Here is a 27487-nt window from a genome sequence, read left to right on the forward strand (position 1 = left end):
GTAAAATTAATCTAGGAGACAAGAGGGAATGGTGGAGTCCTGATCTTGTCATTCACGAGTAAAGACATCACAAAGGGTACGCGGAAAAATACCCAAACAGTGGGCAGCAGAGTGAGAGGTGTGGGAAATTATTCTGTTTTATTTCAGATGCAAGGAGAATGCCCCAGGGAGGGTAGCAGAGAGTACCAGGGTCTCTTCCAGTGATGTGTGGCCCCAGCAACCCTAATAAACAGTGACCATGGGTTGGTAAGGTGTGACCAAGGACAGAAGCCACCCTACAGAGTGGAGAAAAAGCAGTGCTACACAGATCATCTCCTGCAAAGACCCCCGTAGAGAACATCCACAGCATTCCAAGGAGGAAAGGTTTTTGGGAAGAGCTTAGAAAATCTCAAATTTGCAAAGTTTTGCAAATTACTGGAGTACTCGGTGTCCTATTTCCCTTCTGTTTAACAAAGGGAAAATGCACATTGTTTTGGCATATTCTTGTTACATGTTTTTGATAGATATGAGTCTTGAAAGAAGACTGTAAAGGAAAGGGATATTACAAAAATGAGCTGGGAAATAATTCTGGGTTCTGTTTCTGCCATTCGCTTTCTACATGACCCTAAATGAATAATTTCATTTCTAATTTCCATAAAAATAAGTAGAAGTCAGACCCTCATTGCTCATAGTTAATGGGAGAGTAATACAGTCCTTCCACACTATTTACCTTAGTCATGCCTTAGGGCAGGCAGGGATCATCTCAAAGAACATGTTTGCCACGGCTACTCTTATGTGTTTTTAGTGTCCTGGATGTGGTGTGGAGGCTGGAGAACATGCTGCAATAAAAAGAAACCTTTATTAATAATAGAAAGGAGTTCTGCTAAAACCAAAGAATTCATTAAAGATTAAGCTGGTATTAGTGGAGAGGGCCTGTCTGTGCTTTATGTGCATTATTCATGGAGACCCTCACCCCAGAAGTATACGTTAATTATTCCTAACTTTTCTCAGAGGTTTGTTTTGCTGTATTATGCTAAAATTTCAAGGTCAGGAAGGAGACACTTTTAGTGATGCTCACATAATTGGCACTGTAAAATTTTATTTCTAAGTGAGGTGGTGCTAGTGGAAAGGGTGAAAAATGTTAATTTCTATTACATACTGGCTATAAGTATCTAGTAGCACCTGCACAGCGCTGTTGACAGGCTTGCTAATGGATTAAAGGGAGCTGGTGTCATGCTAGCTACAGAGTGAAGATGCAAGCAGAACATGTAATTTTCTTGTCAAGTACACTGGGGAGTGCAGACCCATTGCCAAAAATTATGGAGAAATCTGAACAGTTCATCAGTCTGATCATGTTTCACTCACACATTTTTCAGCTTCAGAACTACAGGGCCTGATCCAGCAGAGAACAAAAGGAGTGTGAGAGCTGATGGCTGCATCAGAGATGCCCAGGCAGGTGTGTAAAGTTAAACAGTCATGGAAAACAAAAGCAAATAAGATTTCAAGGAAAGGAGTGCAGCTGGAGGTGTGTTGGGAGGTGGGCAGCTTGAGGAAGGTAAAAATGAGCTGCAAGTTGTGAGCTTTGAGACAGGGAGTGAGCAACTTCCATGAGCTGTTTCAGCACAGCCCAAGTGGTGGGAGCTGCCGGGGGGCACATCCAGGACAGAAATTCCAGGGAGCTGCAAGTGTAGGTGCTGAGTCTTTGTTAACAACAAAAAACTGTTGAGGGTCTTTTGGTGGGTTTGCTTTGGTTTATGTTGTGTGTCCCCCTCACCTTTTAATTTTTTTTCCCTCCTGAATTAAGTAGTGCATAGAAAGTAATTAAACTTCCTTGCAAAGAAGCACAGGACTTGGAGATGCAGCTTGTTTGTGGCTATTATAAACTCTTTTCTGTGTGAAATGGGCCAAGTGATTTTTTTGGGGTGTGTGCCCTGTTTTTCATATGGGGATAGCAATATGACAGATTTCAGGAGCAGGTTAAACACTGGTGTTTGGGACATACTGTACTAGTGATGAGTGAATTCTTTTCCAACAAACTTTAATTCTCTTAGATTTCAACTATCCATTTTTTAATGGCCAAGAGGCTGTCTGAGAAGCATTATGATGCTGATTTGGACCACTTGATAAATCACAGTGTTTGGATTTTCTGTTAATAAGAGAGAAAAAAATGTAGGTCTGTCAGATTATTATAGTGCTTAGATAATCTCTTCCTTTGCTGTTCATCAGCGCAGTGTTATAATTAGTCTTTCACATTTTTCTTATTTAATTCATCCCTCACTGCATGCATCTTATCATGCACTAGAAGTAAGCTGAAACATTTATTAATTTGAGTCATTTCAAAGAGATGAAGGATTAATTTAACTATCTTTTCCCTTTGAATTCAGAGGTCAAGCAGATAGTGCCTACTTGCTGCCTTCATGTGAAAGCAGTCTCTGGCAAAATTCTTCACCTCAAGTGAACTTGTAGACATGTAGTTTCTTGACTGGGACCTGCCATTTAGTACCTAAATTCTCCATCTAGAAATGCAGAAGTATTCACTATGTATCCTTAATTGTGTATGGATTAGCATTTGTTTCTCTGGATTGTACTTACACTCCCTTAAAATGTTTCATACCTCAGATATCAATACAGTATTTTGAAAAACTACCATCAACCCCCTATACAGTGTATTTTATTATCATTTCTTTATTTGGTGCTGAGTATCTTCTTACAAGTATTTCCATGGACATGAAAAGAGTACCTGCTGTTCCCTGCAAGATCAGTTTTTTATCCTGCCTGTGTTATGGATAAAATCCTTGTTTCAGTCAGGAAAGCATCCTGCTGCAGATATTGGCCTCTGTGCCAAATACTGTGTTACAAGCAATCAATGCAGTACAGGACACAGAGGTGTAATATGATTTTTCAAAACAAGGCGAAATTGATACTCTGTAATCTGACACATTAAGGTAGAAAGTGGGCTGAGTCATCAGGAGGGGATGACGAGGGGAAACTTTGAAAGACATTCAAATACATCGCAGAAAATCTAGAAACCAATTTTTCTCTCTTCCTGTTCAGATCTGAAGGCACAATCCAGCTCACTTTGCCTTCATCCTGGTCTGAAACAAGTGTACTAACAGCTGGCTATCAAAGCCATGCCAGTCCCAGTGTAACCTTTCCTCCTGTTTTTACGCCATCATAAAGAGCTGCAAGGTAAAAGGCACTGGACATTTTCCCCATTTAATTTTAATTTGGTTGTCCACTTCTGTTTTTATCTGTGGCCAGTTTCTCATGGCTGTTATATCCAACTCAACAAGGGCTGACATTGTTCTCCCATTCTTCAGACAATGCTCGAATGGATTTATGTAACTGTCTCTCATGCTCTGTGTCTTATTTTATAGCTTGATGGGTGGGCCAATTTTCAGAATTATGGGATATGCAGTGATGCTGGTTTTAGTTGCCATTTTTTTCACATCTCCCTGACAAAATGCAGGTGAGTGTTTTGTAGTCAAAAGGGTTTGGAAATTCTGATGACTGATTGCTTTTAAACTATTTGATTATTGCTAAATTCTGTGGGACTCCAGTGAGGTTGAAGGCAATGGACAGTGTATTGTTATTGGAGTAGCTTTGTGTTTAGCATGACTTGCATTACACTTGACTGCTTTTCAAATATGGTTGTCTGAAAAATACTCTGGGAAATTTCTAATCCCTTGTTCTGTGCTGTGGGAAGCAAATAAAGGTGAATCTCATGTGCCTTGTGCCAGTGCCAGTGCCACCCATGTGCTCGTTGTCTGGAAGAGTTTTGCACCCAAGTGTCAAAATCATCATCTCTGCAGAAATGTACAGGTCACTGGGAGGTTTTCCTTGTTCTGATAATTCTCATGGCTTACAGCAGAACTGTTCACTGAGCTCTGCACTGCAAGGGTGAGGTGTCCTGTGTGTTTGGGAACACATAAAGCGTTCAGCCAATGCTGGGGTCAGGATTTTCACCCGCTCGACCCCAGCTAGATGTTTCTCTTCACCAGGTAGAAGGAAGGCAGCTCGAGTCCTGGATAATTTCAACTGATTTATTGCAAGGTCCAAAAGGATAGGAAAACACGGAGAATAGACTGAGGAACGGATGGTGAGTCAGAGAGACAGCAGGATTGGGTAACAACCAGCAGGACACCAGGGCGAGTGCAAGGTCTTAGGGGAAAGTTACCGTTTTTATGCACAGCTACATGTCGAAGGGGATGGGAGGAGAAAAGTTTTTACAGGAGTAACTAATGAAAGATGCAGAGGGTACAGAATGGTTTGGAGGTGAAAGGGAGTACAGCATTCGAATCATGGGAAAGGAATTAATTTCCCCTGGCTTAGACAATGGTTCTTTCCCAGGGCATTCCTGAGATGGCTTTCTCACTCCCAACCCCCACAAGCCAGGGAGTTCCCAGTATGGCAGGCAACATATAATCCACAATTAAACCATCCACCCAGCATGTTTTGTTCCTCTTCAGTTATTTCTTACTGTCAAAATGAAATATGGTGTCCTAATGAGGCTGGAACATCGCTGAATGGTCTCTCTTGATTCATATCTTACACTCTCATTAATGAAATCTGATACAGCATTTCTGTGTGCTGGACAGCTTTGTTAAAAATAGATATTTACACACTCTACTTGCATTGCTCCTCATTTGCTGATGCAATAAAATAAAATGCAATTACTTTAGCAGTCCCTGTAGCCTGAAGGAGTCATTAAATGTTAACCAAAATAGTTTATTTGCTGTCTTTAATACAGATCTGGAATAGTTTTGCCAAGGGAAGAATGCTGTTGTTTTTCTTCAGAGCGGTGGTTTTGCCTAAATACAAGCACTAGATGTGAGATCCTTAAATTTGTGTACCAGAGTCAGTTTGAAATTTAAAGGATGGAACAGATGCCTCTTTTGATGGGAAGAAACAGCAAGTGCCTGGTCCTGAAACTGGGTGTTGCTGAACTCTAGGAAAGGCTTGTACATGGACATAGAGTTGAATTGGCAGCTCAACCCTTCTTTATTCTGTACAGAGCTTCCTAACTAATCTGATGGCTAGCTTCTCAAAAATATTAATAATTTACTTTTGTACAGGCCTTCATTTGGAACTGTGAATGTGCAGTAAAGACCTTGACTGAATCATTTTGGAAGCCAAATTTAAGTCCTTTAATCTTATATTCCAAAGTTTGCCTCACCCTTTTCCTCTGAGCTCTTTGTCAGCTGTTCAAATGAAGTTTAAAGTCAGAGAGATCTGTGGATGTGAGTGAAAGGTTTGGATTCTGAAACACCTATGCAAGCTGTAGAGTTTAATCTGTTCATCAAGAATTCAGAACTTGACTTGCCTTATTTTGCTGGACTTGTTATTAAAAAAAGCTGGTGCAATTTTTCCTTTCACCATACCCCATATGAGGAGAAACTCAGCTCATAAATAAGGGCGAAATGCCAATGTATCAGTGCAAAACAAAACCTGAAGAGCCGTGTCTGTGCTTTGTGAAAGTACAGATGCCTTGCAAGTGTGGATCTCAGCCTTGTACTTCTTTGGCATTCAGCACCCTTCACTGTACTCTGGGAATGATTATACTGTGCTTTCAGATGCAGGAAACCTTTCAGGCTGCCTCTCTGATAGTGCCAATCGATAAATATTCCTTGCTGAAAATACTGTAGGTGCTTCTCTTTCATCTTGCTTGCAGGAAGCAGATGGGATAGTTAGTGCAGGTTTGGCTTCTCGTCTTCTCATCAGCACCTTGTAGTTTTAACATCTGTCAAAATAGTGAAAAGGTGAAAAGCTTGGTCAGAATGAGTGAAATAGATAGGGTTGAGGGGCTGACAAAGGGGTCCTGTATACATCCATTAAATCAATCAAAGTGGCCATAAAACAACAGTAGGAACAAGCCCTGCTTCTAACTTACTCATGACCTGACCCATTGGTATAAATTCTCTGCTTTCAGCTGCAGCACATGGCTGGGCAGCTGTGCTGTTTCCACAGGTGCAGTCAGGATTTTCTGTCCTGACAGGGATAGAAAAACTGCCTGACAGGGCCTCCAGCTTAACCATGGCAAGGCAACCTGCAGTACCTGGAGTCAGCTGTTCTGTTATCAGGCAGCTGGAGAAGGCTATATAAGCTAAAAGCTTGCAGTCAGTGAAGGAAATAGCAATTCTGAGCAAAGATCATTTGCTTAATTCCTATTGACTTTGTCACCTTCAGTCCTGATGGTTTTTTAAAATCTGCATTGCTTTTTCTCCTATCACTTATTCTGGTATCTTCCTTTAATTAATGAAAAAGGACAAACAAACTTCCCAGTGGTTGCCTGCTTTCATTTATTGCACTGTACTTGCCAGGACTTGCAGGTGTGCTGCCCTTATCCTTGGCTGAGAGGGAAACTCTGTGCAGAAGGGGACTGTGGACTCAGATGAATCCCACCTGTGCTACCACTGCAGAAGGATAGAGCTGGAAACATGTTCAGCATGTGTAGAACCTAATTTAAGGAAGAGTACTGACATAGTTTTTTAATGTGGTCTGGTTTCCTTTCCTAGCATGTTGCTGAGGAGGAATTACCTGAGACATTTCCCTCCTAGAATCAGTGTGGCTTTTGATCTTCAGGACTGGCATTAAGTGATGTCCTTCCCCTCTTTCCCCTCCTTCCCTTCCCTGTACAAGTAATCATCAGTTTTTTACTATGATGCATAATAACTATGCTCTCAAAAATGGAAAAAAATATGCGGAAATACCAAAATTACTGGGAAGTGCTCAAAAGAAGTTAATAATTGAAACTACAAATCTGACATTAAATTTCTAAGGTTTATTCCTAAAATAAAAATTGTCCTTATAAACTATTTCCAAATGATGAGTTCTTCTTCTGTCATATTGAGCAGTGAAACCATTTGAGAGGCTCAGAATGTGCAAGGTAGGAAACAGCTCCTCTGGAGCAAAGTAATCCTGTAGTACTACAGCAGTCACCCATCATGGATGAAGGAGAAGTCATCCCATCATCCATTTTTTCAAACAGTCTAGGATAGATGTGTGAATAGGTTCAAATTCTTCACAACCACCTGCAAAATTTGAGAAATAATTAGTGTTAAGATGCTGGTAAGTTTCATCTTTCATCCACCTGACTGACAGCTGATCACAGAAAAAATACAGCAACTTTTCACAGTCCAAGACATGGGTAGACATGACTGTGAAAAGATCCATGAAGGAGTTTTGCAATGTATCATTCACCTATTTGGATTTGCAGCCTCATGAGAGGTTTTGGTTGAAGCATTGAGTTCAGTGGGTGATAAACTCGCAGCATTTTAATTGGAGCTGGATAAAACATTCTTGGTACAAGACTCAGGATAATGCTGCTCCTGAGATGTAGTTCCTGCACTAAACAAAAGTTTGCATGTATTCTCCCTAGTATATAACTGGAAAGAATGCTATAGAGGTTATTCCCTTCCTCACACCCTTTTTGTGTCTAAGTTTCTGTGTGTCAGCTAGTGTCGCAGGGACAAGAACGTGCTGAGAAAAGATCTCAGAATGGTAACTTTGCATGTTGAGGTTTATTTAACAGCTGGGATTGCCTTATACTGTGAGTTATGGACATGATAAGTGAAAGGAGGCTGCCTTTCCAGAAGGAGTATATGGAGTATAAGACTTGGAATATATCTTCTCTCTTGTAGTGTCAAAGTGATCCACCTTTCAAAGGAGGGATTTGCTTGGGTACACTCAGACCATAGAGTATACAGGCCAGTTCAGAGAATGGATTTTCTCTCTGTTTCACTCCTGTATTTACATGGACAGCACTGGGTGTCCAGCACAAGGCACCATTGCTGCCTGCTCAGAACATTTCTAATAGAGATACTTCTTTTGATCTTCAGTATTTTTACTCTGGAAGCCTCCTGAGGTCAGGATGTTGAAATCATTGACTGAACTAAAAAGTGTACACTTTTATAGTATTACATGCCTGAAAAAAACTCTGTAAAATTCACTTAGCAGATCACACATCCAAGACTGAAACCTGCAGCTTCTTGTTTCTTGTCAGCATCTCCCAAAGTGTAGTGGTGCAAGGAATATTTGGAGCATGAACCTAAAACCATGCAACCTAAACCAGTGTGGCTAGCACTTGAATGATGATGGCCATGAACAGCAGAGCTCATCTGATGCACGGTGGGTAGAGGAGTAGGTAAAACACACAGGGAGCACTCCTGAGAATCCTGAATTTCCCTGGATTTGATTTTGAAGTCAGGCCACGCGCACATCTGTGAAAAGACTGATAAAAATGCAAGATATAAAGTTAATACCGAAACTTTCTGCAGTGCATCTTAAAAATGAGCTTAAAAGAGACATCCAAGTTGTCTTAAGCAAAGCAAGAATTCCCAGTGGCCCTGCTCAATGTGACTCCTGCATGGCCACATTAACTTGGTGGAGTGTTTTGTATCCCTATGACATTCTCACACCTGCTCATGTGTTATTGTCTTCTATAAATAGGGAGAAAAGAGGAGTGTTTCAAAGATGGCTTTTAAATGTCTCAGAGAATTTAGTGATAAAGATGTACTAAACTTCAGAAAGGTGTTATTTCAGCACTGGTCTAAGCTGATCTGAGACCACAATGTTCCTGAAAAGGGTGGCTTTGGTCTTTGTAAAACATCATTGGGGGTCCCTAGATCTTCCTTGGGTTGGAAGGAAAGACTCTGCTGGACTCCTGCTGTAGGTAGATGTAGTACTGTATTTTGACAGTTCTGCCTTTCCTGGAACCCTTTATTTGGAGATATATTTCACTTGTTCCCCTGACAATCAGGTTCTTAGTGATGCCTAACCGTACAAATGAAAAAAAAATGGTGTTGTAGAAACAGAGACCTGAAAAGAAGGCCATCCTAATCTTTGCTCAAAATCTAAGTATGCTAGTCCCTCTTTTCTGCAGCACCCTTTGCTAGTGAAGATCATCCACATCTAGAGGATCTCTGCTAGGGCAGAAGAGATCAAAACCCCCCCAAATAGCAGAGAACAAATCTATCAATACTATTCTTAGAGGAGGAGAACAAAATTAGAGTGTCCTTTTGAATCCAACTAGACTTTTCACCCAAACAGAAAAAACTTTCCCACATAAAGAACCTTCAGGGAGTTAGTTAAAATCTGCTAAGATAAAATATATACCACATCTCACTCTCCTCAAAAAGCCTTATTATGTTCATTCCCATTAACTCTCTCCTCAGGGTATTTTGTATGTCTGCAGAACATATTATGGCCATTTGATTCTGAATGGTTTTGCAGGACTGTCACTGAATTTAAGTCAGAAAATGTCTAAACCTGTGAACAAAATTTCAAAAATTATAGCAACACTGTTTCAGTAATATATAAGTCAGCAGATAGAATACAGTGAGAGATAGATATCTCACTTAATTCCCTGTCAGGCCAGGCACAGTCAGAGCTTGAAGGAGAAAATAAGACATATTTTATTTGATGTATTCTGATAGAGCCATATCCAAGTGAAGCTCTGCCAACATTTTCACTTTAATTTTGCATTGAGAACCCTTCTGAAAGTTGCCTCACTGCTGTTCAGTCAATTTCTTTCCAATAGCAGCCCTTTCACACTCAAAGAGAGAGTTGGAAAACTGGCACTGACTCTGCTTTATGCATCATTTTTGTGTTATTTAGTCTTGAAAATCTGTGTAGCATCTCTGGGAATGTCCAGCTTCCTCACAGGTAAAGGCTTTATTCATATCCCTGAGGAAGCAGAATGGGTGATTCTTCTATCAAGGAAATTCTAGAGGGTGAGGTAAAACTTCTTCATGGACACCTGCAGTGGAAGAGTTAAAAGGTTGTGCTTATTGACTCAGATGGCTTTTATATCTAAGTAGAAATCCTTTCATTTTCAATTCTGGTTCTCTTGCAAAGCTGAACATTTTATCCATGAATTTCCTACTGGACAAAGGAATGGTGAGCTCCTGTTTCTCAGGAAAATGAGCTGCTGGATTCATTATTGTCAGCTCGGTACAAAATGATTTGCCAGACATTTCAAGCATGATGTAAAGTCCCTTCTGGGCCTGTGCTGCAGCCCTCACAGTGGGGGAAGATGAGCTTTTGAAAACAATTCAATTTTTATTCATGTAATGTATAAAAATAGGACATTTGATCCATCCCAAAGTCAGCAGCCTGTGTGTACTGTGTCACCCAGCAGGAGTACAGGACAAAAGGGCAGAGATGCAAGATAGCACAGCCACACAGCTTCAGAACAAGGGTCACCTGCCCCAGGATCCTCTGCCAACAGCACCCACTGGCAGATGGTTGAAGGACAGGCAAATGTAAGATGTTCTGCTGACTTATTTTTTTTCGCATCCTTTTTCTCTTCAGTACATCTCTCAAAGTAAGTGTCTGGTGTTTTCTTGGACCCCTCTAAACTATTTGCAGTAATATCATTCCTTGGCAAGGCTTTCCACATTCTCACTACCTGTTGCATTAAGAACCATCTCCTTTATCTCTCCTTGAGCCTGGCCTCCTTCTCCTTTCATTTTATGGCCTTACATTTTGTGTTAGAAGAGATGGTGGGTAATTGATGCCTCTCTGTTTAATCCTGGCCACTTTTGATTAGTGGATCTGTGTCCTACTTCCACTAAAATAACCCCTTTCCAAATCAAAGGGAACACAGGAAAATCCTTCCATGTGTGGAAGCTGTTCTGTAGCTGAGGTCATTGTAGTTGCCTTTTTCTGAATGTTTTCGGTTGTAATCCAGCCTTCCTCAGATGAGGGAATAAGAACCACAGGCTATACTGAAGATGTGGAAGAGACATAAATTCATACAATCACATAATTAGATGTCCTGTGTTGTTCCTTTGTTGTTGATAATATGTATTTTATTTTCTTCTGTTTTATTTTTACTATTTTGACTCCTGTTGAGTTGATGTTTGAATGGAGCTAAAATTAGAATATGCTAATGATAATTGTCAGGTTTGAGTCCATCATTTCCTATGTGAAGTTAAGACTGTTTTTTTTCCATGTGCATTATCACCTAAATTGTCATTCCTTCTCATATTGCCTTATCACCAAAACTTGCATGGCCCCTTAGCAATTCTGCCTAGTCTGCCCTCATTCTTACTGTCTTGAATAATTTTTTTATCAGCAGAAAACTTTCTCACCTGTTGCCTTTTATTAATGAGTTAATTGAATCTCAGCACAATTCCCTGAGGAAATCAGCTGATGATCTCGCTCCACTGTGAATACTTATCCTTTGTTTTTTGTCTTTTAACCAGTTATTTTTCTATGAAAAGGCTTTTCTTTTACTCCATAGACATGCAACATTTGCATAGCTACGATTAAAAAGAGAAAAATCAGAATAACTGATCACCAGAAGCAAAATTTCTGCAGATCAAAAAAACTCCAAACTGAGCCCAAACAATAAATGCAGTCACACAGCAGTTGTGATCAAGGTCCTCCAAAGAGAATAACTGAAATTCACACAGCCTGATCTCAAGATGTGATTTGTCATCCAGTACGCCACACAGGGCATCCACTGGGGCATGGAATAAACTGCCAGGCATCTGTAAAGGGGCATAACTACCAAACTGCAGAGAAGAAAAATATGTGGGGGTTGTTGAGCAGTTTTGGAAGGGGGGAATATAGTTTGTGGGTTGTTTTATTTTTTGTTTGTTCAGTGGGCTTTTAATGGGTTTTGTTGGGTTTTTTTTGGGAGGGGGTGCAGGGGGGGTGTTGTGTATTTTTAATTTCCCAAAACCATCTCTCTGCTTCAGATCTCTTAGTACCAACCTAACGGAAAATGCCAAAGTCTGATCCTGATTCTGAAACACAGAAATTCTGCAGTGTCCTCTTTCTATAGCTCGGGGTGGGGGGGGGGGGGCAGGTATTTCATTAATTGCCTTCTGTCTCTTCCAGCACTCCATCCCTTCGCTGTCCTCTTGGTTTTTTGTCCTCCCGTTTTCTCTATCTGTTCTAGCAACTATTTTTTCCATACTGATCAGGGAGACTTATTCATCCAGATGTTTCAGTCATCTATACAGTGTCACCCACAGAGTTTTACTTAATTTAATAACACGTGTAGTAATTTAATTTGGCATTGGGTCTGGCTATAAGCCTTAGAATCTAGTAGGCAGCTAAGATCTAGTGGGGTTTCTATAATGAGGGAGATAAAAGCTGGACAGACTTCCAGTTTTCTCAACCATAAAAGCTGTGTTCTAGTGTCCAGGAAAAAATGGTTTGTGTTGAATTCCTGCAAAGTGTTTGAATACCTGCAAATCTTATATAAATCATCAAGCAGAAGGATGCTGAAGACAATGTAAAATAAGGAGCTGTGCTAAATATGCTGGTATAATAAAAGCCAAAAGCAGAGTGGGGGTGTGAACTGGAGTAGTGGCCACAGTCTGCAGTGGAGGGCTGGGGAGGGTCTGGGGGAGCTTTTTACAGTCGTGATGTGAGAGAAGAGTGTGATTCCTGTGCATAGACCTTTAGAGTAACTTGTGCCTAGACTGTACATTGCTTGCAGTTAGTTGGTTGCCCAAGTGAATGTGGAGAACACACCTTGAGCCTGAGAAGGTGTGTTTTCCAAGCTTTAGCAGATGGTAGGCCAAGGCTGTTCCCTCCTTGTTTAACTGCTTCCCAGTAAAATTCAATCTGGCTCATATTTAGCAGAGTTGTGCTGTGTTCTTGCAGGTCTCCTGCTCAGGAGTTGAGGTGGGTGGAGCAGAAGTTGGATGTGTGTCCTGATTTTAGTTGGATTAGTAAGACATGGATGTAGCACAGCTGGAAGTGGCAGCCAGGCTGCCTCACCTATGGTCAGGCTGGCTGTGGGCACCAAGCTCTCTCCAGTCAGGTAAAGACCTGTAAATCTGCAACTAGCTGAGGTTTCTTGGTTGGACAGACTTCTGCCCTGCTCGGTCTCTATCCTGATCTCCACTCTCAGGCTAAAAACACGAGCACCAGGCAGAATTTCTTGTCCAGATGGAGCTACAAATAATAGCTGTGTCAGTCCACAGGCTCTTTCAGCTGTTTATTTTTCTGGGGGAAGCACTGGAGTCTCAAAAGTTGACTCTTACAAGAGGAAGTACTGGGCATGCCAGTATGAATAAGTGATCTGTAATTGTGTGCAAGTGCTTCTACTGGCTTCAAGTGTATATTTGCAGCTGCCCCATCTGGGGGAAAAAATGGCCATGAATGAGACCCTCAATCATGCTAAATATTGCAGACAGCATATCTGTATGAAGTATTTAAAAATAAAAAAAAATTTCCCAGATTCTGAATTTACAAAACACCATTTCCTCTGAATTTACAAAACACTACCATCTGCACTCAGTGCTCATAATTTTGTTACACAACTACTTCATTTCTTCTCTGCTAATGGCTCCGTTTGAATGCTGAATTGCCTCATTATGGTCCTTTATCCCATGAATGAAATTCTTCCTGAGTCAGATAGGCAGTCCTTTATTTTTCCCATTGATTTTTTGTTAAATATATCAGTCTGGTTCTAAGCAATCAATAAAGCAGTGTGAGAAAACTTCTGATCTTTGAAATTGTGTGGAGTAGATAGACCCTTTTGTTTTAATGCCTTTATTTCATGAAACCTGGTGTTTAGTGGAAGCTCTTTGATCCGGTTGAAGCGTATGGCTGTGCTGTTTGCTTTCTTGCAAAGACTCCTTCCTTTCTCTGCAAGAGGCAATGGCAATTCCAAACCCCTGATTATGACTGCAATATTATCTTAGCAGAGTCACCTCTAATGAAGGGGGTTATACTTGCATCAAAGAGCTGGACTGATTTGCTGAATGTCAGTCAGTGGAGAGGTAAGGAAAAAAGCTCTGCCTCATACTTCGATGTGCTAAAGCATCTGAGCTGTTAATAGGAGCTAAATAACCCCTGTTATGATGATATTGTCAGCTGTAAATTCATCTCCTTAACTGATCTGTTGAGCAGACTTCATGTTTCTAAATATGGGTGTAAGTCGCTTCCTTCTGCCTCACTGTTCAACAGTTTAAGTAATTGAATACAGCTGTTTTATTGCTCCCTTAATGAGCGAGTGGAAACCATGGATGAATTTCTTAGTGTATCATGTCCCTGTTAAGTGCAATATTTTTCGGCACCTGGAAGTCTGGATTTGGTGATGAAATAGTTGTATTGTGTTGGATAAGCTCCTGAGAAAGGTGGGCCAGAACACTCTTTGATTTACTGCTCATGGCTTTAGGGAGAGGCGAAGGAACTCAGATTATGGGTACATCAGAAAACTCTTGCAAAGAAAGTTCAGGCCATCTTCAGTCCAACATGTTATAGCAGAAAAGAGCAGTTTGTTCCAGTTTTAGTTTCTGAATGTGTTTCTGATGTGTTTTATGATGCTACCTAAGTTACTTAACCATCTATGCTAAACCTGACAGAAAAGTTGTAAGATGCCCAGTCATCAACTAGAGTTTCAAGCAAATCTTGTCTGTACTATCACTGAAGATATTAAATATGTCAGGGTATTTAAGACCAGTCTTTGCTGTGATATTACTCAGGAACTACATCTGTCTGACCGAAGTACCTGTTACCATGCAGTATCTGAGCTTGGAGGAACAATTAGCAGCCTTAGATCTCATGATGGGCAACCCAATGGGGCCATAAGGCTGCGGTCAGGGGACTGGTGCAGCTCCTTGGAATGGCATTCTCTGTCCGTAGTAAAAAGCCCTTCCACAAGAGCATTTTTCTTTTCCAGACTCAGGATTGATGCTTCACATATGAGTCGACAGCTGTTGAGCCGAACTTGAAGCACTCCAGCCTGTGCCAGCAAGCTGGCAGTAACAACATCATACTCCACAGGCAATGGAAGCAAAACAGCACCAGGTTGGAGGCCTGGCAAAAGGGGGGAGTTGCTGCTGTGCAGCCCAAAATCAGAGGCCCAAAGTTAACATGTGCAGAAGTGTTTTTTCTGCTGAGAACACTGTAAGCACTTACAAGTACATATGGCCTCAGCACGCTGGACATGTGAAACACCCCATAATTAAGATCAAGTGGATTCTTATGGTTGTTATCCAGTGCAAAAGATAACCTAGGAGGTGGCTTCCCAGCTGACATTAATCTGGATGGGGTTATTGAAAGAAATGTGCATTGGACTCAGGAAATCAAATGCTGTCACTCAAATCCCATCTTTGTGGGTGGCCGTGTGGAAACCAAACTGCTTCCTGCTTGCAGGCTTTGAGTAATGACCTCACTTTGCTGGGAATGGGGCAACAACACTGGAGTCAGTTGAGCTACACCAGTTTACACCTGATGGGGATCAGGAGGGTGGTGATTGGTGTATTTACTGCTGCCTAGCAGGCATGAGAAGGGATATTTGTGCTATTTACAAAATGTAAATCATATTTGCAGAGTATGATTTCCATGACTGTTTGACCTGATAACTCCTGTGTGCCAAAGCATGGTGGGCAGTGCCAAGGGAGTGCTGCAGAGGCAGAGCTGGGCAGTTGATGTAACATTGTGTGGGGAATGGAGGACACAGAGGGAAGAGGGAAGGAATAGGAGTTACTTTTCAGGACAAGCAGTGAAGACTAACTTAAAGGAGAGTAAATACAGAGCAACAGGTGACAAAATGAAGGTAAAGAAACAGATGAGTCTGAGATTAGGTCAGCTTGGTTGAAGCTTTGAGCAACCTGTGTTGCTTGTAGTGGATGGTGCTCCTGCCCATGGCAGGGGGCTTTTAATTAGATGATTTTTAAGGTCCCTTCCAATCCAATCCATTCTATGATTCTGTGAGATGAGACTGGTTTGATGCTCAGGACTTTGCCATAATCACGAATTCTGTTATTACACCTTCCTGCTATAAACATGCCTTGTCTCAATGTGTGTGGGGTGGAGACAGAAGGCCTTCCTGAACTTGTACATGGATTCTTCTATGCTAACTTTTTTTTCAGTGAAGAAAAGGCCTTCAAAACCAGCTGACCCCAATATGGTTGTTTGGACATCCTCTGACGAGACAGAAGATCAGCACTGGCATCCACACATCTCATGCAGAGAGGTTATTTCTAAGCTTGTCAATCAGTCCTATACATGAGAGGTCTTTTTCTTGCAGCTATGTCTAGGGTGCTTCAGAGAGGCCAGAAATATAAGATGATCCAGTGAAGAAAGTACTTAAAGGCTTAAGACTCACTACTCTTAGAAGTTCATGAGCTGATTGGCATGGATAGGTAGTGAGCAAAGATCTATTTTATCTTTTTATAACCTTTTACGTCCCTAAGCTGTGTTTATGTGACTGTCTTCATGCATGATTTGTATTAGCCTGATGGCTGTGTTACTGTGCAGTGCCTCTGGTATTTCCCAAAAATTCAGAATCTTTGGGAAACCTTCCCTGTAACCCTGGTTCCAGCTTGATGCGGCCAAGCAAAAAGCAGGGAAGCTTGTAAAAGGAACCTGACTTCAGCAGAGAATCCCTCTGGACAAAAAGAACTGCCTGTGAGCAAGTTTGAGTATGAAGGTATTTCAGCATGGTTACAAACATGCAGAATGGACCTGGTCCATTTTAGTTATACTGTAAAAAATGGTTGTGGCTTAAGATGCTCTGACACTGAGGTTTAATTTGTAGAAATGGGGTTTGCTAAAGCCATCCCCTCTTATGGTGGCCTGCTGAGTTGTGAGGCAATTGCATTTACCTACACAATGTATAAATAAACTTGCTCCCCTGATTGTAAAACATGACTCTTGGACACATGACTCTTGGACTTTCTGCAAGCTGTGAAAATAGCTTGGTCAGTTAGGGATCTTTTTGCAGTTTGTTTTCATGAACAGTAGCTGATATAAGAAAATAGTACTGGCTTGCAGTTTAGAAAATCTAGATTTGGTAGGAAAGTTTGGAAAGATTGTTCTGTCTGCTGTGCTTAAGTCTAGAATCACTACAGAAAATACTTCCCTCCTTCCAGATATCATAATGCTACCCCCTGTAAACACTGTTGTAGCAGGATGACCCAGCTCCTTCTGGAGGTCTGCAGAGCAGGATGTATTGTCCCCTCTCTGATTGCTGCAGCAGAACTTAAAGCTCTTTAGGGCGTATGTCAGCTTAGTGTTCCTGTTGTGCCCCTTGAATCTCGAGTGAATATTTAGATGGTTCATACTAACAAAAAGGTTACTCCAATGAGCAAACAACAAAGTCACCATTGCATAAATACATAGATCTCTTCTCTTATGTTTCATGTTGGCCTTTGGCTTGCTCTCATCACTATGTCTGAGTGCCTGGCAGCAGGACATTAAATTTTGTGGGAGTAACATATCAGGTGATCAGTGGCTTGGCTTCCTCTTCTTCCTCATGCATATGAAAAGCAGCACTTAGAATTTGTTATGTAAAAAAGCATTGTATGTTTATCTTTGAGAAGCAATTTTCGTTTTACATTTGGCAGAGAAAGTGGTGACATTTGCAGTTGTGTGGGTCATTTCTTATGAACTCTGGTGTGAAACTTGTCCCTGGTTAAATGAAGCTGACAAAAGCCCCTAAGCTACTGGTCTAGCTGGCTTTATCCTTCTCTATATGTCATTGGCTTCCCTAGTTTGGAGGACCTGAACAGCGAGGCAAAGCCTCCCCTGTGTCTCCCCACTCCTCTTATTGTCCCCTGTGGATATATTGAAGGGAAATGCTATTAAAAATCATCTCTAGAAAACTTTCCACACCTTTACTTCTTCCTGCAAGCTTGGCCACAGAGTGGGATGGAGCCAACTCAGCTTTCACCATGCCCTTGCTCAGACCTGTGCCTGCCAAGAAAGGACCCCACAGGATTTAACTATTGTGGAGTAGATGCATTACTAGGAAAAAAGAGACAGGTTTTATGGGAGTGAGGCTGTATCTTAACTACTGCTCAGTCACTTGGGAAGTCTGTAAAAGCTTTCTGAAAGTACCAGGCTCCTCCCAAAGCACCACTTGATCTAGTGTATTTTCAGATTAAAAGCTGAGTCTATAAACTTATCCCTGTAGAATGACCACCTAACACTAACAGGATGTGCAGAGAAATTTCTGTTTATAGTTTAGTGCAAGGGTCAGATACCTTTGGTATGGTTCAGGTTATCCACCCAGAGCAAGCATGCTTTTTTCCTAAGCATGGGACACATGAGTCATTTCTATTATCCAGACCTCTAGACAGAACATAAAATAGATGGCATGAAATAGCATTAAAGATATTAAAGATGGGAGGAAATTAAATGTTTTCTCTCTTGCATTCTTGAGCTATAGAGTAATGGATTTCTAGTGCAAGCTCAGCTACTAATGCACACATAAGAAGTGAGGGGCAAGCAGTAGAAACCTCAGACTTGGTCTTGTAAGATACAGAAAGCCTAGTCAAGCAAAAAGCAACACAGAAGTGCTTTTGCAATATAAACTGGGTGATTAATTTCCTAGCAGGAAATTAGCTTTTATCTACTGTTAGAAAATGTTAGTAAACTGGATTTAATCTACTTAGAATTTGTGAAGCTGCCAATATCTGGCATATTGCAGGATTTTCTCTCTTTGTTTGAGAATGACCCATAAGACCCTAACTCTGTGTTCTTCCTTTTTCATATTTAAGAAAAAAAAAATTCCTGTTCAACTTTTGCATTCTGAGCTTAGCTCTGTACTACCATCCATCTCTGTTCAGATTCTGTGGAATAGCTAGGGTATTAAGAATAACAGACCTCACACCTACCAGAAAGAAATTAAGTTTCTCTCCCTTTTTTGAAAAGCATAAATTCTGAACATTGGATTCCCTCAGAGTTGGGATTCAATTATTTGAAGGAATGCCTCTCCTCGTTAGAGACTCCTTGTACATATATTGTCTCCCTTAAATCCTTGGGAACACTTGCATTTGGATTCCTTTTTTAGGGCTTTTTCCACTTAGTAATTAATACTCATCCTTATATAACACTTCTGACTGAAAGCACAATGCAAGGGTATAAAAATGGGCAGTCTTCCCTGTTTGAAGGAGGTCTGATGGACCCGCTCCCTGAAATTCTTTAGTGCAGAGGAGGTTAAAAGTTATGTGCCAAATATAATACTCTTGGTCTGTTGTACTCAGTGACTATAGCCAGTTTTTTAACTATTACAGAATTTAAAGCTAAGTATTTTTAGGAGTTTTTATTGATGGCTTTCTCAAACTTCTCATTCAGATGTTTTGTGATCATAAAGAAAGATGGAATGAGTTTCTGTCTGACTAGTGAATAAAAATTCTCATATGATCATGCACATATATGCATTTAGGGCCAGTGCATTATTTCCAGTAACTAAAGGTTGCCTGACTTTCATGATTATTCTGGAAGTCAGAACAACTTCCCATTTGTTGGCTGAGGAAAATGAATATATTTCATTTGAGCTGGATTCAGTCTTGACATGTGATTTATCATTGCCCAAATATTTCTTTACACTTTTTAAATTTGTGAAGTCATATCAGTAACATAAATTAAAAGCTTAAAGTAATGTCTTAAATGCATGGTTATTATTTTATGTTTACAGGATATGAAAAATAAAGAAATGCTGTCATGGTTCGACCCTGGCACAATGCCAGGGCCTCTATGAAACGTCTAAAATGGTTACTGTGAGATGTGACTCGGAAACAGAACAAAGCAGGTTCTAACTTGGGAATGGAGGGAAAAACACAACACTTTATTAATTACAATATCTAAAAAGGAACAAACACAAAACTAAGAATGAAAACTCTCTAAATACATTCCTCCTCCTCTCCTCCATTATCTCCACAGAATGAAATAACACCATAGATTTCCACCCCGTCACTATCTCTCGCATAATCAACTTTCAGTCTATCATCACCCCTCAAATAATCAACCCTCAAATCTATCAGGGAGAGAGGAGTCCCCCCCTTGCACCATAGGCTTCCCCCGGAAACACAATTGAAACCTCTTGTGCTTCCGTGTCACTCGTGGCACCGCCCAGAGAACATCGGCCCTCGTGACTTCTTCCCCCCCATGTCCAGCGCTCTCACCACTGCACATGGGCCAGGACTGCTTTTAGCAGTCCTGTTTAAGGATGCTCCACTCAGTTCTAAAAGCAGCAGTCTCTCAACTTTGGGACACCAGTCCCCCCCAAATTTACCTCCTGGGGCCAAGGGGCCTCATGAACAGAGATCTTCCCCTCCACGGAGACAGAGGGCATCCCACACCCTGCTTAGCCGTTTGTGTTCAAGCTACTGCTTTACTTTTTACTCTAAGGTATTGCCTCCCCTTAAATACAGTCTCCAGGTCACAGGAACAACATGGGTCTGTTCATGGCTATACAAGAAAGAGTCCAGCCCAAGGCCACTCCATCATCTCTTCCTACCTAGGATTCTTCTCACCTCTTCCAAACTTTCCTCATACTTGCCTATTTCATCATGCTTCATCTCTCTCTCTCTTCATTCTGATTCAGGAGAATGAGTATTTGTAAGGTTTCCATTATTCTACAAAGGGGTTAAAATCTTTGCCTCTGTCTGCCCAGAACTCCCACAGCTGCCGGGCACCTTCTCTCCCCGCATCCCTCGCTTCTGGCCAGCTGTGCTGCCAGCACAGTCTCTATCACTCTCTCCCAGGGGGGCTGCCCAGACATCCCAGGTCTCCTCCACCCCTGCACCTCACAGGGCTCCGGCCTCCCTCCCCACAGGCTGCATGGCCTTCCCCTCCCCACCCAGACGCAGCTGGGCAGGCGAGAAGTCAGACTCCACTCACCGCTGGACTCCAAAAGAGGAAGTCTTCTGGGAATCCTCTGCTTTTAAGCCCTGTGTGTTCTCAGAGGTGTATCCAGATCCTCAGTGGCCACAACAGGTGCCAATTTCAAATCTGGCCACTGATTGGTTTGACCACAACTTTTCCAGAAACTCACTTCCTGGTCAAACCACGACAAATGCAAAATAATAGAGATGGAAAATCCAGTTACTTGACTTATCCTCAGCAACAAAGTAAGTTTCCTTTCTTTTACTAGATGGATGTAAACCCAGTCCATAATCCAGCTTCTTGAAATACTCAGTAATTTTGTTTCCTTTATTTTGCTCTCTGAAAATACACACAATTTATGTAGCTCATTATGTATGTAAAAGATACTGGGAAAGATTTGAGACTGAGTAATCCATGCAAGCTCTCATTTCCCCATCAGGAAATTAGTTGGGGGAGAGCTGGCATTGAAACATGTGGGATGTCTGTATTATCTGAAGTGGAGCATTCTTGGTTATTCCTATCTTGAAAAAAAAAAAAAATCAGGCTTCTGAAAGGGCAACTGTTTTTGCAGTATTTTCTTCTGGACATCTCAATATCTCTGTGTGTGTTGGCAGCAGAAGACTCTGAATGTCTCATTTGGAGACCTCTGGCAGAATTCTCTGTTTTCCTCGCAGGTGACTGAGCCCAGGACCAGCATGAGGTCTTGGTTTCCTTGGCTGTCTGTGACTGAAGCATTGTGAGCTATAAGCCTCTAGAAAGTTAAGGAGGCAGCTCTGCTCGTCCCTACATACTCCTCTGGTCAAGGAGTGCAGATGCCAGCACTGCTGCAGCTGGGTGTGATTCCTGAGGGATGTGCAGCTAGCAGGGGAGCACAATATCACGACAGCACAAAAGGGAGGACAGGTAGAAAGATGACTGTGACATACATCTTTTCCTGATGGAATTTAGGGGAAGTTGCTCTGAGTGAAGAAGAAATGAACTTAGCCTGCACTCTCTGATGGAAGGCGACCAGTCTGTAGCAGCTGCTTTCCAGCCTGGTACTGCCACAAACCAGCTTTCAGGAGATCCATACCACGGTGTGGAGTCAAACCTTTCCCTGATGTATCTAAAGCTGTCAAGGCAATATGGGTTCAGGACTGAACATTAGACAGAAATCAGGGAATTCCACGTGAGTCCATCTTGTGCCCCTACTTGCCTGTGCTAAGGGTCCCTCCTGTTCTCATTTACGCTCAGGTGACTAGAAGTTTCTGGCCATCTACACTTTTTCTGACAAACCCGTTTACTGCTAGGAACAAGAAAGAAACCATTTATTGCACAGTAAAGAGAAACTTGGCCCTTTATACACAAAATTATTTTACTATGCCTCAAAAGATAATCAGACTTGTATTTTAAAGGAGGAGACTGGTGAAAGGGGTTTCTCTCCACAGCCTGTCAGCAATCTCTACCAGGCAAGCACCATCTGCAGTCTTTTCCACTTCCAGCCCCTTCTACTGCTTTGCATAATGAATGGCATTGTCAGGAACAGTTTCCTGATGTTGTATAGTACTCAGGAAGAGACTGTCTTGTCCTATACTTAACCTTGGTGATTTTTAACCCAGCCATTAGTCCTCACAAATGACACTGCTTTCTTTTTGGGCATGAAACAGGAAGGCCTGTTGAAAACCACAGCATCTATTGTAAGGATGGACATATTCATCACTTGAGCCTGGGGCTCTGCTGTGAACACAAGAAAGACTTCAGAAGTCAAAATATATTTGGTCAAACCTTTTTGTGTAATGGTTTCCTTAGAACTCCAAGCTGTAGTCAAACATTTCATTAAAATGCTCTGGAAACGCACAAGAAAGCTCTAGACTGTAATGTTTGCCTAGGGAGTTTCATTTGAATCTTCAGCCTAGATTGTCTTTAAAGCCTATTGTATTGCATGAAGAGTACCTCAAGGGAGAGTCAGAGGCAATTTTCAGATTCATGCCAGTGAGTTCCTGTACCTCCTGCTTGGAGCCTTCCAGTAGCCACACACTGAGCAGGCACTACTCTCCCTTGTGTTGGTTATAGTGGCATTTCTGGTACATGTCCTCAGAAGCAAGAAAAAGCATACACTGATGTAATTCTTACTGTTATTTTAGTTTAGCTAGAGCCCTCTCTTACCAGCCTTTCCAACTGCCAGTTGTACCAGTAACACCAGTCTGTCTAACAGTCCGTCCATCAATCTTCCCTCCTCTGTGGCACCCATCTTCTCTGACACTCCAGAAAGATACAGGAACTTGTTCTAGCCCATGCTTTCACCAGGGCAGAATTTTATCCTCAGCTTCCCCTGGACTTTGTTCAGTGCAGATACCTGGTGCAGCACTGACAGGAGGAAACAGTCACAAAGCCAGAGCTCAGATGCAAGAGTAGGTCTTGCAAGCTCCAACTTTTAGTCTGGCAGCACAAAGAAACATGGTGGTTCTGCTTTCTGTGACTATATTAATTTGTTTATAACTAGCCAGCTCTGGGTGAAGCCTTTGGTGTAAATTGATTAAATAATGGTATGTTGTTCCACAGCTATCTCGGTCACATGACAGGCTGGCTATTTTCAAGTGACTTGTTCTTTCCCCTTAACAAGCAGAATAATTCAGATGAATTGCTTCCAGAAACAAGAGGAACTGTAGTGTCCCCAATTATTCATGTTGCTTTTCCATCTGAGCATTGCTGCAATGGGCATGCAGCTGTTCTAAACATAGGCTATGTTTTCTTTCAGGACCATTTTATTCTTGGCAACTCGTCAATCACCTGGAACTAAATCTCTGTTCCACTTTCCATTATTTCACTAATCATAACGTCTAACGATCCATAATTGTTCTTCATGGGTTATAAAGCCAGCATAATTTGCTACATTGAAAAACACTGATACTGATTTATATGCTTTCAGTTATGCAGTGTGCATTTCATTTTAGGTCCAGTCTGGGGGTAGAAACCTCTCCAACCTGAGCATGTGCTGTGCACAGGACCTCTGCAGCTTCTCTCTTACTCCTGCTGGGGAGATAAGTATGTTTGCTTTCAGAAATGTTTCTGAAGCTTTGTTTTTTCTTGACACTCTGCCCTCCACAGTCACTTCATTGCCTTGTGGCATGCTGGGGCTAATTTTCTGGCTTGTTCTGTGGTTGTGGAATATCTGCTGTTTCCCAGGATGTCTGCAAAACAAGCTGACAAACCATCCTGGTGCTTAGCACACCCCACAGTTTGCTTCGGTGTTTCGGCAAGTAGCAAAAGCTACTTTAGTAGCCTTTGAAACCCATTAACATGCACCTCCTTCTGATCAGGCCTATTTGTGCTGCGTACCCCATAATCAACATTAAGTAAAAATTTAATTCCATATTTTTGTGAAATTACTGCTCTGACTTGGAGATGGTGCTACAAATCCTGCTTATATGGGCGCTCTTCTTTGCTATTTCATATAATCCAGTTCCTACCTGCCACCTGATCATTCAAATTTAGAGGTGGCAGTGGCACCATGGGGTTAAAGGAATCTTGTAATGCATGCCAAGATTTAAAATCCCTGTAAAACAACAGAGAAATAGTGTTTCCTGTCCTGACATGTGACTTATTGCCTAATTGTCACGGTTTGGAATGGGAGGAAATTCAGGGAAGTGATGCAAAGCTTTTTGTGTAATTGACAGTCTGTTGAACCACTGAGAAGCTGGACACGCCTCTGTGAAACACACATGTTAAAGGAAAAACGTCGGGAACTCTCCTTTCCGATTGGTGAGGAGGTGGTGGGCCCCAGCCCCCCGTCTGGGCCAGGCCGGGCCGGGCCCCTTCCCCCCTGCCGTCTGCGGCACCCCCCCATCGGCTCCAGTCTGGCCGGGACGAGCCCCAGCAGCTGCCGGGCGGGAAGACGGCGGGGGTGGGGGGCGGGGAGGGGACTGCCAAGCCCTGGCCGGAGCAGGGCTGGCCGCAGCTGTGAAGATCTTATAATCAAATCCCCTCCCCACAGCGCGGGTGAGACCTGAGACCGCTGCAGCCCGCGCAGAAAACCAAAGACCAGTCGTGAGGCCTATCCTGACACAAGCCAGCCGAAGCTTCCCGCCACAAGTTATCAGGGGGTCAGGTAGGCGCTTCAGTCCTCCCTTGAGTGGGAGAAAGGAACAAGATGCAAGCATGTAAAAGAACAGCATGAAGACATCAAGGTCAGTGAAGAAGAAGCCCCAGATAGGAGGGAAGAGGAGGATGCCTTGTTTTAGAAATTCTCTTGTGGAGAAATTCTCTATGGAGAAAGGACTTTTTCCTTCTAACACATGAAACTATGGAGAGATGAAAGTGCTCAAATTGATATCGAGCAAAAGCCTCCATGCTAAGATAAGCAGATGTTAAAATTGCTGTGATCCTATGAGAAGTTTAACAGGAAGAGAGAAGAGTAGTTCTGTGCTTCCAAGAGAAGAAAAATATCTCTGTTCCCAGAGATAAAGATGATTTTTAGAAATAGATAATAATTTTTGCCTTTGAACAGCTCATCTTTAAAACAATACCCCATAAATCAACATAGCCCATCAATAAGCTGTAGGAAGGCTTGTGGCAATAGGAAAGATTTCACAATAGCAGAGTTCCCTGAGCAGCTGTTATTCGTGACAAAATTGAGAACCACGAGAAAACTGGGTTTTTTCCCTCTTGTAGAGAAGTCTCCATAACCTTAAAAAGAAGGACTTCTCTCCCTCAGTGAACTGAAGAAAGAGTGTTTTAGAGGTGGTAAACTGACTAGAAATCTTAAGTTTAGTTTCTTTACATTGTCATTGGGAAAGAAAAGGGTGTGGGTGAAGAAGTGTTCTGAAGGGTTTGTTGTGATTCTTACTACTTTTTTTCCTTCTAGTTACTTTTAATAAAATTTTCTTTATACCCTCTAAAGTTTTGAGCCTGCTCTGCCTTTCTCCTATCTCACAGCAAGAAGTGAGTTTATTAGTGATTAGCCAACACTGAACCTGCCACATCCTTTAGTGCATTAGCCAAGAAAATCTCAGAATTGAAGAAATCTTAAATTAGCAAACCAAAACCAGTACACTAATACAATTTTTTATGGGCATGAGCATTTGCTAAGTTTTAGTCTCTGTGAAATATAGCAGGTCTGTTCACTGTGGCTTTGGAAAATATGCTCATATCCTGCTTCTTTCCTGGCAACTTTCCTCCTCCACAATGTAGTGCTTATCTCCCCGGGGAAGTGGATAGCAGAAGAACCGCAGAAAAATTTTTTTTTTTTTTTGAAAGCACTATTTCCGTCTCTTTCCAGGTTCTTGAAAACTTGCATTCCATAGACCTGGTCCACTTAAGAGCATGTTCTGTTTTTGGGCCAAAATCTGTTGTGTTAAACACAGTAAAGCTCTCTAAGGCAGTCTTTTCCCTGTAGTTGTGCTTGTGTAGGTCACAGAGGCTGAATCCAGCCCTTTGAGGAAGCTGGTGACTCCTGCCATAGTGATCTCTGCCTTGTAGATCTGAGTGCATCCTGAACAGCTCAGAAGGGAATTGGAAGCTGTGGACATGACACCCTCTTTCTGCTTTTTTTTTTTTCCTTTTAAAATGTGTGTGGGCTAGGAGATAAAAATGTTTCTCAGCTGTTAGGGGCTGCTGCCTTATATTTCTGTCTATGTGCAGGTCTCTCACTGAATCTTTGCGAGTGAACGAGGTGCTGTTTGTGTGACCATCTGGGCCTTGGTTTAAGCCACGTGCTAAGCTCTGTGTCTTACTGGTGTACTTGGGCAGGAGGAAGGTTCATGTGCACACTTTTGAGTTGATGTCTCTCTGTTACTACCAGCTGTCTCCCATTTCTTGCATCACAATAGGAAGAGACATGAATTATTTAATAGAAAATGTTTCTGGATCCTTACTTGACTGAGATTATTGATGTTACGACCCCTCAGAGAGGGAAAGCTGAATAGTAGTGGCTGATAAATGGAAACTGTTTCTCTTTCATTCTCCCCTGTCTGTTTCTCCCTTTTCCATTTTCCACTAATGCATACATACAGTTTTCTGAAGCATTCTTTGTTACCTGTGTTGACATCTAGAGGCTCTGCTTAAGTTCCTGTACTTTTTGTGCCCAAGTATCTGTGGGGAGCCTAAGGACTGAACAGGACATAGACAGAGACAGGATGGTCCCAGAAAAAAGGGATCACTATTATGGTTTTATAAATAAAACACTGCATTAGTAGGGGCATTTCATGATGGGTTGTCCTAGTTAGTTGCTGCTGTGGTCAATAATTTATCTAATTTTCTGATGGCACTTAGGAAAATATGGTATGTACAGCAAGCTAAGAATTATGCGTCAGAAGCCATGGAGGTATCAGTAAAAAAAACAGAGGTTATATATGAGCTTTTTTCATACAATTTTCCAAAGGCTATAATACAATTCCCAGTTCTAGCTCCAAACTCCGGAAACATGATGCTCCTGACAAAAGGTCAGTTTTCTGTTTACAGTGAAGTGTTCATCTCTGGTAGTGGGGCTGATCTGAGGTTGCAACTGCAGGATCTCTCATCTGAAACTCCAAGGAAGGAGGGATCAGGCATTCTGCTTGTGATGCTCTCTTAGCCAGACAAAAGAATCAAAATAATACCAGCTTTTGAACTACTTTTGTTCCCATTCTCCTTGGTTTTAGTTATGTTTCCTTCTAGACTTGAAAGGTTTTTATTTTGGAATGCTGGCAGATATCCTTAGGAAATTTCAGTAGTATCTAAAATATGCTTCTCTTTCTTAGTCCTTTTGAATATGAATCTCTTTCTTATTCCTTTTATTTGTGAGGGCTAGGGATACTATCCAGGCTGGAACTATTTTGAAATACTCCAAGTCTGAGATGAAACAGTTCTGGTGTTTTTATTGATATTTTTCTGGGCCAAACCACTATAAGATAAAAAAAGGATGCTATAGGAAGAGTTTTGTATTTTTCCTAACATTTCAGTGCTCCTC

General features: G+C 41.8%; 1 protein-coding gene and 1 long non-coding RNA gene across 2 annotated transcripts in view; one reads left to right on the top strand and one right to left on the bottom strand.

The window, feature by feature from the left end:
- Positions 1-4472: 4472 nt before the first annotated feature.
- On the bottom strand, positions 4473-20709 carry LOC135297009 (uncharacterized). Its single transcript, XR_010359020.1, has 3 exons — positions 20578-20709; positions 7904-8209; positions 4473-5719 (listed from the first exon to the last, which is right to left on the bottom strand). It is a non-coding gene; the product is annotated as an uncharacterized LOC135297009 (long non-coding RNA).
- Positions 20710-24291: 3582 nt separating this feature from the next.
- The window catches only part of DUSP10 (dual specificity phosphatase 10), a 182529-nt gene continuing 179333 nt past the window's right edge, over positions 24292-27487 (top strand). The window contains exon 1 of the mRNA XM_064414115.1: positions 24292-24649. The gene's annotated coding sequence lies outside the window, so the exon portion shown is untranslated. The remainder of the gene's footprint in view (positions 24650-27487) is intronic.

This window comes from Passer domesticus, chromosome 3 (genome assembly GCF_036417665.1).
Source record: "Passer domesticus isolate bPasDom1 chromosome 3, bPasDom1.hap1, whole genome shotgun sequence".
Classification (NCBI taxonomy): Eukaryota; Metazoa; Chordata; class Aves; order Passeriformes; family Passeridae; genus Passer; species Passer domesticus.